This window comes from Polypterus senegalus, chromosome 8 (genome assembly GCF_016835505.1).
Source record: "Polypterus senegalus isolate Bchr_013 chromosome 8, ASM1683550v1, whole genome shotgun sequence".
Lineage (NCBI taxonomy): Eukaryota > Metazoa > Chordata > Cladistia > Polypteriformes > Polypteridae > Polypterus > Polypterus senegalus.
In genome coordinates this window covers 112,615,637-112,627,252 of record NC_053161.1, presented here as the reverse complement: position 1 = coordinate 112,627,252, position 11,616 = coordinate 112,615,637, and positions in this window count along the sequence as shown.

Below are 11,616 nucleotides of genomic sequence, written 5' to 3'. Positions count from 1 at the left end.
GCTCAAAATTCATAACAAAAGTTATATTAAGAAACTAGTATAAAAACACGTATTAGTAGAATATGTTCCTGACATTATACTGTATGTATTATAACACACAAACCTGGTGGGCGTTTTGTGGGGTTTATTTTGAAGGCACATGGGAGCAGATAGAGATAAAAGAGACAACATCTTTAACAAATTTTCTGCTTGCGTTTTTGTTAATGCAGAAGAACAGGCAGCTGGTAGCCAGCAAGTGACCACAATCCCCACCCTTTCCGGTCATTTGGAATAAAAGGTCAAAACCGACTGGAAGAAGGCATTCATTTGATAGGCTGCCTCCAAGGAGGAAACAAGAGGAGGAGAAACAACAATAATTGTTGCTCCTTGTGACACCCCGTGTAGTGAGAATTAGGGTCACCAGCCGACACTCTAGGTGTCTAGTATGTGGGACCGAGCGTGACCAGGATGATGGTGTGAGATAGGGGGACACGGACAAAAGAAGGGTTGGGTTTTTTAAAAAATAAAGTGAGGTTTTATTTACTGGTGCACTTAAAGAAAAACAAAAATAATGTTCTGCACAATTTATATATCAATACACAGTCCAATACCGCAAAGGACAAACAAAAACAGTAATTAAATGGAGCCCAAAAATAGTGACTATATACAGTATTTATCATTCGTTCGTCCGTCGAATCGACAAGGACTATCTAGTCATCTGGTTAAGGATGGGATGGGTCTGTTTGGGTGCGTAGATGGCTTACTAGCACGATATGTGCTCGGAATAGTCTCTGGCAATGCGGACAGGAAATGGTTGCTGCAGACGACAGTCTAATGCTGTCTTTTCTGACTTGTCCGCTTTGTTCAGCTGCTGCGGTCCTGCTGGTTTCATAAGATTTAGCCCCCTTCTTGAGAGCTGATCTCCATTTGGTTTTGTCCTGAGCTGTCTGTTCCTATTTAGTAGGATTGATGTTGAAGGCTTTCAGGGCTGCTTTGAGTGTGACTTTATAGCGCTTACATTGACCTCCTTGGGAGCACTTGCCTTGCGTGAGTTCACCAAAGAACAGCTTTTTAGGAAGCCGATTGTCACCCATACGGGCTACATGTCCTGCCCATCGGAGTTGAGACTGCATCAGGGTGGTTAAGATGCTGGGTAGGTCCGCTCTGGCAAGAACCTCCGTGTCAGGCACTTTGTCTTGCCACTTGATGCCGAGAAGCTTTCTGAGGCAGGTTATGTGAAAGTGATTTACTTTCTTGGTGTGACGCTGGTATACTGTCCACATTTCACATCCGTAGAGCAATGTAGAGAGGACTGCTGCACAATACACCTTGATCTCGGTTTCTTGTCTGATACCTCTCCTGTCCCACACAGTGCTGTGGAGTCTGCCAAATGTTACATTCGCTTTTGCCAGTCTGGCATTCGTTTCATCGTCCATGACAACAGTTCTGGAAAGGGTGCTGCCCAAGTAGGTGAATTTGTCCACCACGTTTAGACGCTGCCCACTGATGGTAATGGTGGGTTCCACGTAGGGCTTCCTGGGGACTGGTTGATACATCACTTCAGTTTTCTTTGTGTTGATTGTGAGACTAAAGTTGTTGCAGGCCTCGGCAAAGATATCAACGCTGTGCTGCATGTCGGCTTCTGAGGCAGAGTTGAGGGCACAGTCATCCGCGAACAGAAGCTCGTTGATGGTATATATACTATATAAAGTATTTATAGTACTGACTGAAAGACCCAAATGAAAAAGAATAATGCACACAAACTAGTGAAACCCATATATACTCAAACCAATATGAATCTGTCTTCCTCCACAGTGCTCCAAGTAAGCTGCTCCTTCAAACAGTGTATAGTACAGGATTCACCAAAAACAAAAATATTCAAAATCCAGAAAAAGAGAAAAAGTTTATATAAAAAAATAAACAGTGCGCCAATAACCACAACCCATTGAATACCTCCACTAAAGTTAATTCAGAGATATTTATCAAAATATATATACAAGAAAAAAAAATATTTACAATAATCAAGGCACAAGCCGTAGTGCTTGGTAAAGTCAAAGCGGAGTTTTACCAAGTACCTTTTTGTTAGCAAGATCTAGCCAGAAGACTCCCTCTAGAGGCCATAATTCCCTTTTGTATTCGGCCTCACTGCGTCGACAAATTAAATTGCTCTACGTCATCCCTCCGCGGGCACGCGATGACGTGAACGCATCTACGAAAAGTGGCATCTCCTGCCCCGCACAATTAGTATAAAAGTTCGAGTGGCCGGCGCGCATGCACGCATAGCTGTGCTGGCCTTTGAGACGTGGACTGCCCTTCTGCCTTAAGTGAAAGTAAGCACTTTTAATTTTTTTTCCTTCCCTGAGCTACAGCCCAGACAACTGCAAATATGGGATCCCTTTTCTAAAGCGCGGCAAACAAAATACTAAGGCGCTTCGCACTTTCTTTTGCTCTTATATTGTTATGAGGTCGCAGGAGGCACGTGCAGGACTGAAAGACCGACAATGCCATCCTGGCCGGTCAATGGCAGGGCCGTCTCTCCAGTTTACATGAGACCCACCGTGATACTCCCCAAAAGGCGCTAATATGGTCAGCAAAGACGTCTCTCTGCACTATATAAAAGAAAAGAAAAAGGCAAGTTTCCTTCCTTTATACTTTTTTGTCCTTTTTTCCCAAACAAATGCCTCTGTCTTAACACTGCAGAGGACACTAAACTAATTTTATTTAATTGCTTGTAATGCCAGTGAGGCACATTACCACACCCCTTTATTCATTTTTTTTTATTTTCTGACGCTTTTTCTGGACCAGGTTGCAGGGGCAACAGTCTTAGCAGTAAGGCCCATACGTTCTTCTCTCATCCACACTAGCCAGCTCATGCTGTGGTATCCCAAGGTGTTCCCAGGCCATCTGGGAAATATTATCTTCCCAGTGAACACTGGGTCTTCTCCCAGCTGGACATGCCTGTAAAACCTACACAGGGAAGCTTCTGGGGGGCATCTGTTTCAGATGCCTGAACCACCTTGATTGGCTCCTCTTGATGAAGTGGGTTGGCAGGTCTACTCCCAGATGTTTGTGCTTGTCACCCTGTCTCTAAGAGGGAGCCCAGCCACCCTGTGGAGAAAGATTATTTTGGCCACTTTTACTCATGAATTTGTTCTTTTGGTCATTAGCCAAAGCTCATGACCAGTGGTGTGGACAACGATATACATTGACTGGTAAATCGAGAGCTTTGACTTCTGACTTAACTCCTTCTAAGATCAGTTAAGCGACCTTTTAACAATCTTGTTATCAAACTCATTTGCGTTGAGGCAATTAAACAAGGTTTTTGGGACCTTTTGGGACCTCAACACTGCCGTCTCTTTTATTACTGTATATAATTAGAAAAACATTCAGAAATCAATACATGTACACAGAATATTAAATGTTGTTAAATCATTATCTATTTACCCTATAAATGCTGATATAATAAACTGAAGTTTAAAGATAATCCATTATGATTCAATTTGATCACCTTCATGTTCTGGCAGGGAGTGTACTCTTCTTAGAAGATAATTTCCATGACCATAGAGTCTGTGCCATCAACCAATGTTCATGTAGCATTGGATTATTCTGGGTATTAAACATCAGATAGGAACCCAATGAAGAATAAATGACAATTTTCAGAATACGTTCTTAAGACAGTGTTTTCTAGCTTGATGGAAAGCTGCACTTAACTTGTTACTTTAACACTGACATCCCCAAATAAACATTACTGGAACATCACATGGTCTCCAACAATTACTGGTGCGCTCCTCCAGGAAAAAGAGGATATTGTCTTGAGATATGGGGTGACAGAATATCCCTTTATATTTGAGCTTTACAGAGATTGTTACCTTATTTTAGAATTTTTTTAATCTTTTTTTTGAAATTTACAATTTAAGTGCAAAATCATTACTTAAGGGTTCACATGCTAATATGAATAATAGTTGTTTACTCTTTCTCTCTCTCTAAATCAAATCTGCAGAGACCTGATAACAGCTATCCACCAGCAGTATCTATCCAACCTGACAACAAAGGCAAATCCAGTTGTATAAAGCTTGTGGTGGCATAACAAAGAAGACTCTAGGCTGGAATCTCTGCCAAAACTAAGTACTGTACTTAGGAAAGAGTTTGAATACTTGCGTCAAAGTGACATTTCAGTTTTTTATTTTTAATAACTTTGCAAATATTTCTAAAATCATGCTTTTGCTTTGTTATTCTTAGGTATTGAGTGTTGCCTGAGATGGGGAAAAATTAATTTAAATGATTTTAGGACAAGGCTGCAATGTAACAAAATGTGAAAATGGGAAGGAGTCTGAATACTTTCTGAATCTATTGTATATTAGAACAGACCTCAAGCAATGGTAGGTCATTCATCCTCCCTGCACATGTGCGCTCAGACTACAATTTGCTGTAAAATTCTTCTGCTTTTTAAGTGGATACTTCCCTGCTTCTCAAGCTCCATACAATATGTATAGTAATGTAATATCCAGCATAGGAGTAAAACAAGCAAAATGAAAATAAAGTTAATAAAAGTGTAAACAAAATTCTACTCAAAAACAAAAGTATACTTTAATTTTAGTTACCGTAGATCCCTCGATATATAAGCCGACCCCATTTTCTACGTACTAAATTACATGTATTTGCCGATGACCGGTATTTAAGCCGACCCCCTTCTCCATGCAAAATTTCCTAAATTTCCTTAAAAGTGTCTCTTCAGGTATATTTATCATGTTTATCGGCGAGAATTTGAGACTGCCAGCATTTTTGATGAAGATGGTAAAATGAAACCTTTGTGTTGAAACTATATACGCAAATACGGTACATCATTGGGTGGATTTCCGGAGACTCGTTATAAATTTGATTAACGTAAATACGCAATACAGTGGACCCTTAACTTACGAACTTAATTCATTCGCGAGGGCTGGTTGTAACTCGTTGGTGGTAAATCAAGACTATTTTTCCCTTAAGAAATAATGGAAATACCCATAAAGCATTCCAAACCTCCCACTGCAACACTTACTTAACCTTTTCATAATAAAAAAAGGGTTGTATAATGTGCATAATTTACCAAAACACCAATAATTTTCTAATGTATTAACCAAAGAGTAATAAAAAAGTGCCTAGCCTACCAGAAGTAGGCTAGATTAAGCTAGGAGCATGGCAGAGCGCATGGTCGCAGCGGCTCAGGGCTCTCCTTTTCAGGGCACTTTTTAGTTGTTTTTGAACTTTTTTTTTTCCTTGTTTGTGTACGATCGGTTTGGCGAACATCCGCTACACCTGTCAGAACCTTATAGACATCGGTGTCCAGAGACAGACATCTGTTTAGAGTGTTTTTCATCACACGCACAACATCCCAGACAACATAGCGAGTCCAGTGGGCTCTCCGTGGATTGTTGTCGGGTCTAGGAGACAACGCAGACGGAGGAGAGAAAGGAAGCAGAAGTGGGGCCGCAGATCCGGCGTAATGCTAAGGCTAAAGAAACAACCATACAAGCCCTATACAGAATTTTTTTTTTTGCAACTTCTTTGCATCTTTTTGCACCAATTGTTTATTTGTTTATTTACTTGTTGTGTTCTACACATATGTCTGCACTGAAGGAGCTGCTTTTAATCTCATTTTACATGTGTATAGTGACAATAAAAGGCATTCTATTCAATTCTATTCTGGAAACAACAATTTCATACTGTACTCACCATTTAATTTGACATCTTTGGGCTGCAGGAACGGAGGAGGAGGAGAATGAAATGGAAGGTGGTTATTGTTTAGAAGGAGCCTCCTTATGCAAATCTTTTCTTTGTAAGATTGTTGAGATGGTGGATTTCGACATGCTGTACATATACTCCGCAAAAAAAGAAACGTCCCTTTTTCAGGACTGTGTATTTCAACAATAATGTTTTAAAAATCCAAATAACTTTACAAATCTTCATTGTAAAGGGTTTAAACAATGTTTTCCATGCATGTTCAATTAACCATAATCAATTAATTAACATGCACCTGTGGAATGGTCGTTAAGACCTTAACAGCTTACAGAAAGTAGGCATTTAAGGTCACAGTTCTAAAAACGCAGGACACTAAAGAGACTTGTCTACCGACTGTGAAAAACACCCAAAGAAAGATGCCCAGGGTCCCTGCTCATCTGCGTGAACGTGCAGTAGGCATGCTGTAGGGAGGCATGAGGACTGCTGATGTGGCTAGGGCAATAAACTGCCATGTCCGCACTGTGAGACGCCTAAGACAGCGCTACAGGGAGACAGGAAGGACAGCTGATCATCCTCGCAGTGGAAGACCACGTGTAACAACACCTGCACAGGATCGGTACATCCGAATATCACACCTGCGTGACACAGACAGGATGGCCACAACTGCCCGAGTCACACCAGGAACACACAATCCCTCCATCAGTGCTCAGACTGTCTGCAATAGGCTGAGAGAGGCTGGACTGAGGGCTTGTAGGCCTGTTGTAAGGCAGGTCCTTACCAGACATCACCAGCAACAACGCCACCCATGGGCACAAACCCACCTTTGCTGGACCAGACAGGAGTGGCAAAAAGTGCTCTTCACTGATGAGTCACGGTTTTGTCTCACCAGGGGTGATGGACGCATTTGTGTTTATCGTCGAAGGAATGAACGTTACACCGAGGCCTGTACCCTGGAGCGGGATCGATTTGGATCGATGGCTAGGGCCATTCCCCCCAGAAATGTCCAGAAACTTGCAGGTGCCTTGGTGGAAGAGTGGGGTAACATCTCACAGCAAGAACTGACAAATCTGGTCCAGTCCATGAGGAGGAGATGCACTGCAGTACTTCAAGCAGCTGGTGGCCACACCAGATACTGACTGGTACTTTTGATTTTGAGCCTCCCTTCATTCAGGGACACATTGTGAAACATTTTTAGTTTATATCTTATGGTGTTGACTCTTTTAGTGTTCATACAAATATTTACACATTAAGTTTACTGAAAGTAAAAACAGTTGAAAGTCAGAGGACGTTTCTTTTTTTGCTGAGTATATTAGCGAGATCGGTCACACCAACAGCACTCTCACATTTCCACACAATTTCCATCTTCGTTTTGATTGTGATCGCTTTCTTTACCTTCGTTACCTTCTCATCCTTCCTTAGCAATTAGGTGTCTTGCTTGCATGGTCTTAGTGAATTATATACAGTATATAGGTAAATCACTGCAACAAACACATGTATCTGGGCTCCGACTGACGCTTACTAATGCTCTCGGTTGTTTGTTTACAATCGCGCAAGCAGATACACGTGACCGCATTTGGGTCGTAACACAAGATATTGGTCATAAATCAAAACAACGGTATTTTATTTTAAACTTCCCGATAATTTATTATAAATTTTATTAATAAAATCAACAACTAAAACACTTTTTTGAATAAATTCTTTATTTAATTTAAAGTACCGGCATGCAAAGTTACTTCTTCATCTGAAAGATGGCGCTGTGGTTTCATCATTAATTACTTCCGTATTCATCGGCAAAACCGGCATTGTGCTGGAAATCTTGAATCTGAAATGATACCCGTTATATAAGCTGACCCCCAAACTCCAAGCCAAAAATCTAGGATGAAATTTTCGGCTTATATTCCGGAATCTACAGTATAACACACATCCTATCCTAAAGCGGGTTGTTGGTAATTTACATTGTTGGGAGTGGCGGCGGTTCTGAACAGGGGAGTGGTGAGGATTTAAAAAAGAATTTAAAATGCTGAGGGGCAGCATCAAATTAACCTAAAAGATACATGTGCATTCTTCCTTATTCAGCTCCAAACCATACAGTAATATATGAGAATACATATTGTAAGTGTGGGAGCGGATGACATCCTGATTGTGATTGAGGATAACTTGCTACCCAGCCAGAAGACCTTGATGGAAGGACAGCAAGAAGGAAAGCACAACTTAGCTATGAGGATCACCAATTTCTATCCCAGTCAGGAGGAACTAATAATGGAGGGATAAGGAATGAAAGGATTTTATGAGCAGTTTGTTTCCCAATGTGAGAGGTGGCAATACACCTCTGATAAGAAGCCAGTTTAGACACCCAAAAGGTTGCTTGAGACTTGTAGTGCAGAAAAGCAACCGAGTCGGGGTCTCTGGGTTCTTCAGGGAGGTGCTGTTAAGACTGGATATCCCTATTATGGGGAACTTCCATATGACCTGGAGGTGCTTTCTTTTAGTTATGTTATAGCACCGGAAGTATTCCTGGGTTCAGCATAAAAGAGGGTACCTCTGCTGCATTAGGGTAAGAATCGGGAGGTGGTGGATGAGGCTCACAGAGGTTGTAGGGAAGGAGGCAAAGGTGCTTGTTCTTTCAATTATATTGTGTTAGACTGCCTTTTACTGTGTTAAGGTATGATTATAAAACAAACATTATTTTATTTTACCCTTAAAATTGTGCCTGGTGATTGGGGCTCTTTGGCAACTCCTACAGTCCACTGTATATTTATATATATGTATATTGTCACACATGGGTGCTTGTGGATCACCTTCAGGGCTCAGACCAGGCAAGTAATACTATTGCATTACACAAGGGGGAGCTGCTGCTAACTGTTCTGATTCTTCCTCCCGCACCTCAGTGATGCTCAATGAGGGCAAATGATGCACACAGAAAAGGTCTTGACCTTTCTGGTCACAGCCTTATGAAAGCCAGACAGTCCTGGGAGGAGGCATCATTTATTGGATCAAGCTTACCAGGACAGAGCTCCCAAAAACTGACCCACTCTAGAGAAGAACTATTTAAAATGGTTGTTCTAGGAGGTGCTTGGAGAAAGCCGAGAATCTGCCTTTTTTGTTTATGTTTAAGTAGTGCCATTGGCACTTGTTTATTCAATTTCAGGTATTAAATGATGCTGCCCAGTTGGATCCCCAACTATTCCCTAGTCAAGTCAAGTTGGGGAGCATGCACTCCGCACCCACTATACGACGAAACAACTCGGGATCCCAGTTTCCAACCCCCCAGGCATACGCACGGTCCAGTCCCACCCTCTGGAAATGACCCTCTAACTGCCGCAGCCAGGTGTTACGTGGGCGACCTCTTGGCCTGGTCCAGCCACTTGGGTCCCCAACAATGAGGATCTTATGAGCCAGATCACCCTTGGGGAAATGCACCACATGGCCGTAGTGCCATAACTGATGCTCCCTCACAATTCAGGTAAGGTGCCTCATTCGGGACTCCATGATCAACTGCTCATTTGACACAAAGTCAAGCCAACGGTACCCAAGGATTTTCCGGAGAGACACAGTACCAAAAGAGTCCAGTCTTCTTATCAGGTCACTGGATAGCATCCATGTCTCACAACCGTATAGCAAGACAGGAAGCACCAGGACTCTAAGAACTTGGACCTTCGTCCTTTTGCATAGATGTCGGGAGTGCCATACACCCCTTTCCAGTAACCTCATGACCCCACATGCTCTCTCAATCTGTATACTGACTTCATAGGAAGAGTCACCAGAGGCTTGAATGTCACTTCCAAGGTAAGTAAACCTCTCAACAAGGTCAACACTCTCTCCGCAAACAGACACACTGCTGATGGTATACCCAAGAGGTCATTAAAGGCCTGGATCTTAGTTTTTATCCAGGACACACAAGCCCAGACACTCAGACTCCTCACTCAGTCTCTCGAATGCCATGATCAGAGCCTCCATTGACTCCATGAAGATCACAGCATCATCAGCAAAGTCAAGATCCATGAATCTTTCTTCACCAACAGATATCCCACAGCCGCTGGATCCCACGACCTTGCCCAACACCCAGTCCATACAAGCATTGAACAGAGTAGGAACAAGAACACACCCCTGACAAACCCCAGAATCAACTGGAAAAAAAGCAGAGGTCCTGCCTCCACTCTGCACAACACTCACAGTACCAGTGTACAGGCTGCCCATGATATCCAGAAACCTCGAGGGGATCCAGCAAACCACCTGGATGTCCCACAGAGCAGCTCAATCAACTGAGTTAAATGCTTTGCGAAAATTGACAAAGGCTGCAAAGAAACTTTGCCGATATTTGCGTTTGCGCTCCATGAGAACGCTCAGGGTCAGGATGCGGTTGATGGTAGACTTCTTAGACGTAAAACCAGGCTGTTCCAGTCTCTGGTAAGTGAGCAAGTGATCACGGATCCTGTGGAGGACAACCCTAGCAGGGACCTTACCCAGGACCGAGAGCAGTGTTATCCCCCTGTAGTTGCTGCAATCCAGGTGATCACCGTTCCCTTTCCAGATCGGGACAAGTTTTCCCGTCAGTTGGGATGATGCCAGTCTCCCAAATGGAAGAAAAGATTGCTTGCAATGCCAGGAGGACAGCCTTACCATCAGCCTGGAGAAATTCATTCTGGATACCACAGATCCCTGCAGCCTTTCCTCCCACCAGCTGGTTCACCACCTGTGCAATCTCAGTGAGACTGGGTGGTTCACAGCTAATCGGAGGATCAACCTCAAGAACCGTGGACCCAGAGATATCCAGTGTCCTAGCTGGAGGATCAGCTTACAATTGCTCAAAGTAGTCAGCCCAGCGGGTCACAACTGCAGTGTCATCCGTAAGGACCGTTCCATCAGCTGCCCTGACTGCAACTCTACGAGGAACAGATTAAGATGTGCGTAATGCTTCGATTCCTTTATAAGCAGGACGTGGGTCGCTAGACCATAGATGGTGTGTCACTTGCTGACAGATTCCTCTAAAAAACACCTCTTTATCTGCCCTCAGAGCCCTCGCAGCTGTCCTTCTCAGTTCCCAGTACAGACCAGAGTTGTCATTGAGCCGTGATATCCAGGGTGCCCTGCGAGATGAAACACCTCCTTCTGGGAACACCAGCAACACCAACACAACCCTCAGCAACCTTCAGGGTCTTGTCACGGAATGTCTCCCACATCACATTAGGATCAGCAGTCGTATCCAGATCTGAAAGTTCCTCACACAAACTGTGTGCAAACTCATTAGAAATAGCCTGGTCTGGCCAAGTCTAGGCTCATTTTCCTAGTAGGTGGTAACCTACTGGACCTAAGCTGGATCCTAAGAGTAGCAACAACAAGTCTGTGGTCAGAATTCACAAACTGGGCACTTCTGTAGACCCTGCAGTTTTGCAAGAGCCTCCAGCATCTGCCCACTAGGATGTGATCGATCTCCTTCACTGCACCACCAGTATTGGAGTACCAAGTCCAACAATGCGGTTCAGGGCGCTGGAACCAGGATCCAGTGATTCGCAGCCCCTGACCTTTTGTAAAGTCAAAGAACATGGAGCCACTTTCACCTTGGTCACCAGACCCATGGGGACCGTGACAAACCTCATAGCCAGCCCTGTCAGTGCCACTGGTTGCATTGAAGTCATCCATGACCAGAGGAGTGTCACCTTGTGGGCACCCATCAACCACCGAGCAAAGCTGTGAATAAAATGTCTCCCTCGCCAATACATCACTGACTGTGGTCAGAGCGTACACTGAGACAACAGACAAGGCACCCAGGGAGTGCCGTAACCTGAGTCCCATAATACACTCGTTGAAAGGAGTGACATCGGACACCATCGGAAGAAGCCAATCCGCTACAGCAACAGCTGCTCCCCGGGTATGACAGCCATCAGACTGACCAGACCAATAAAAGGTGTATCCACCTAT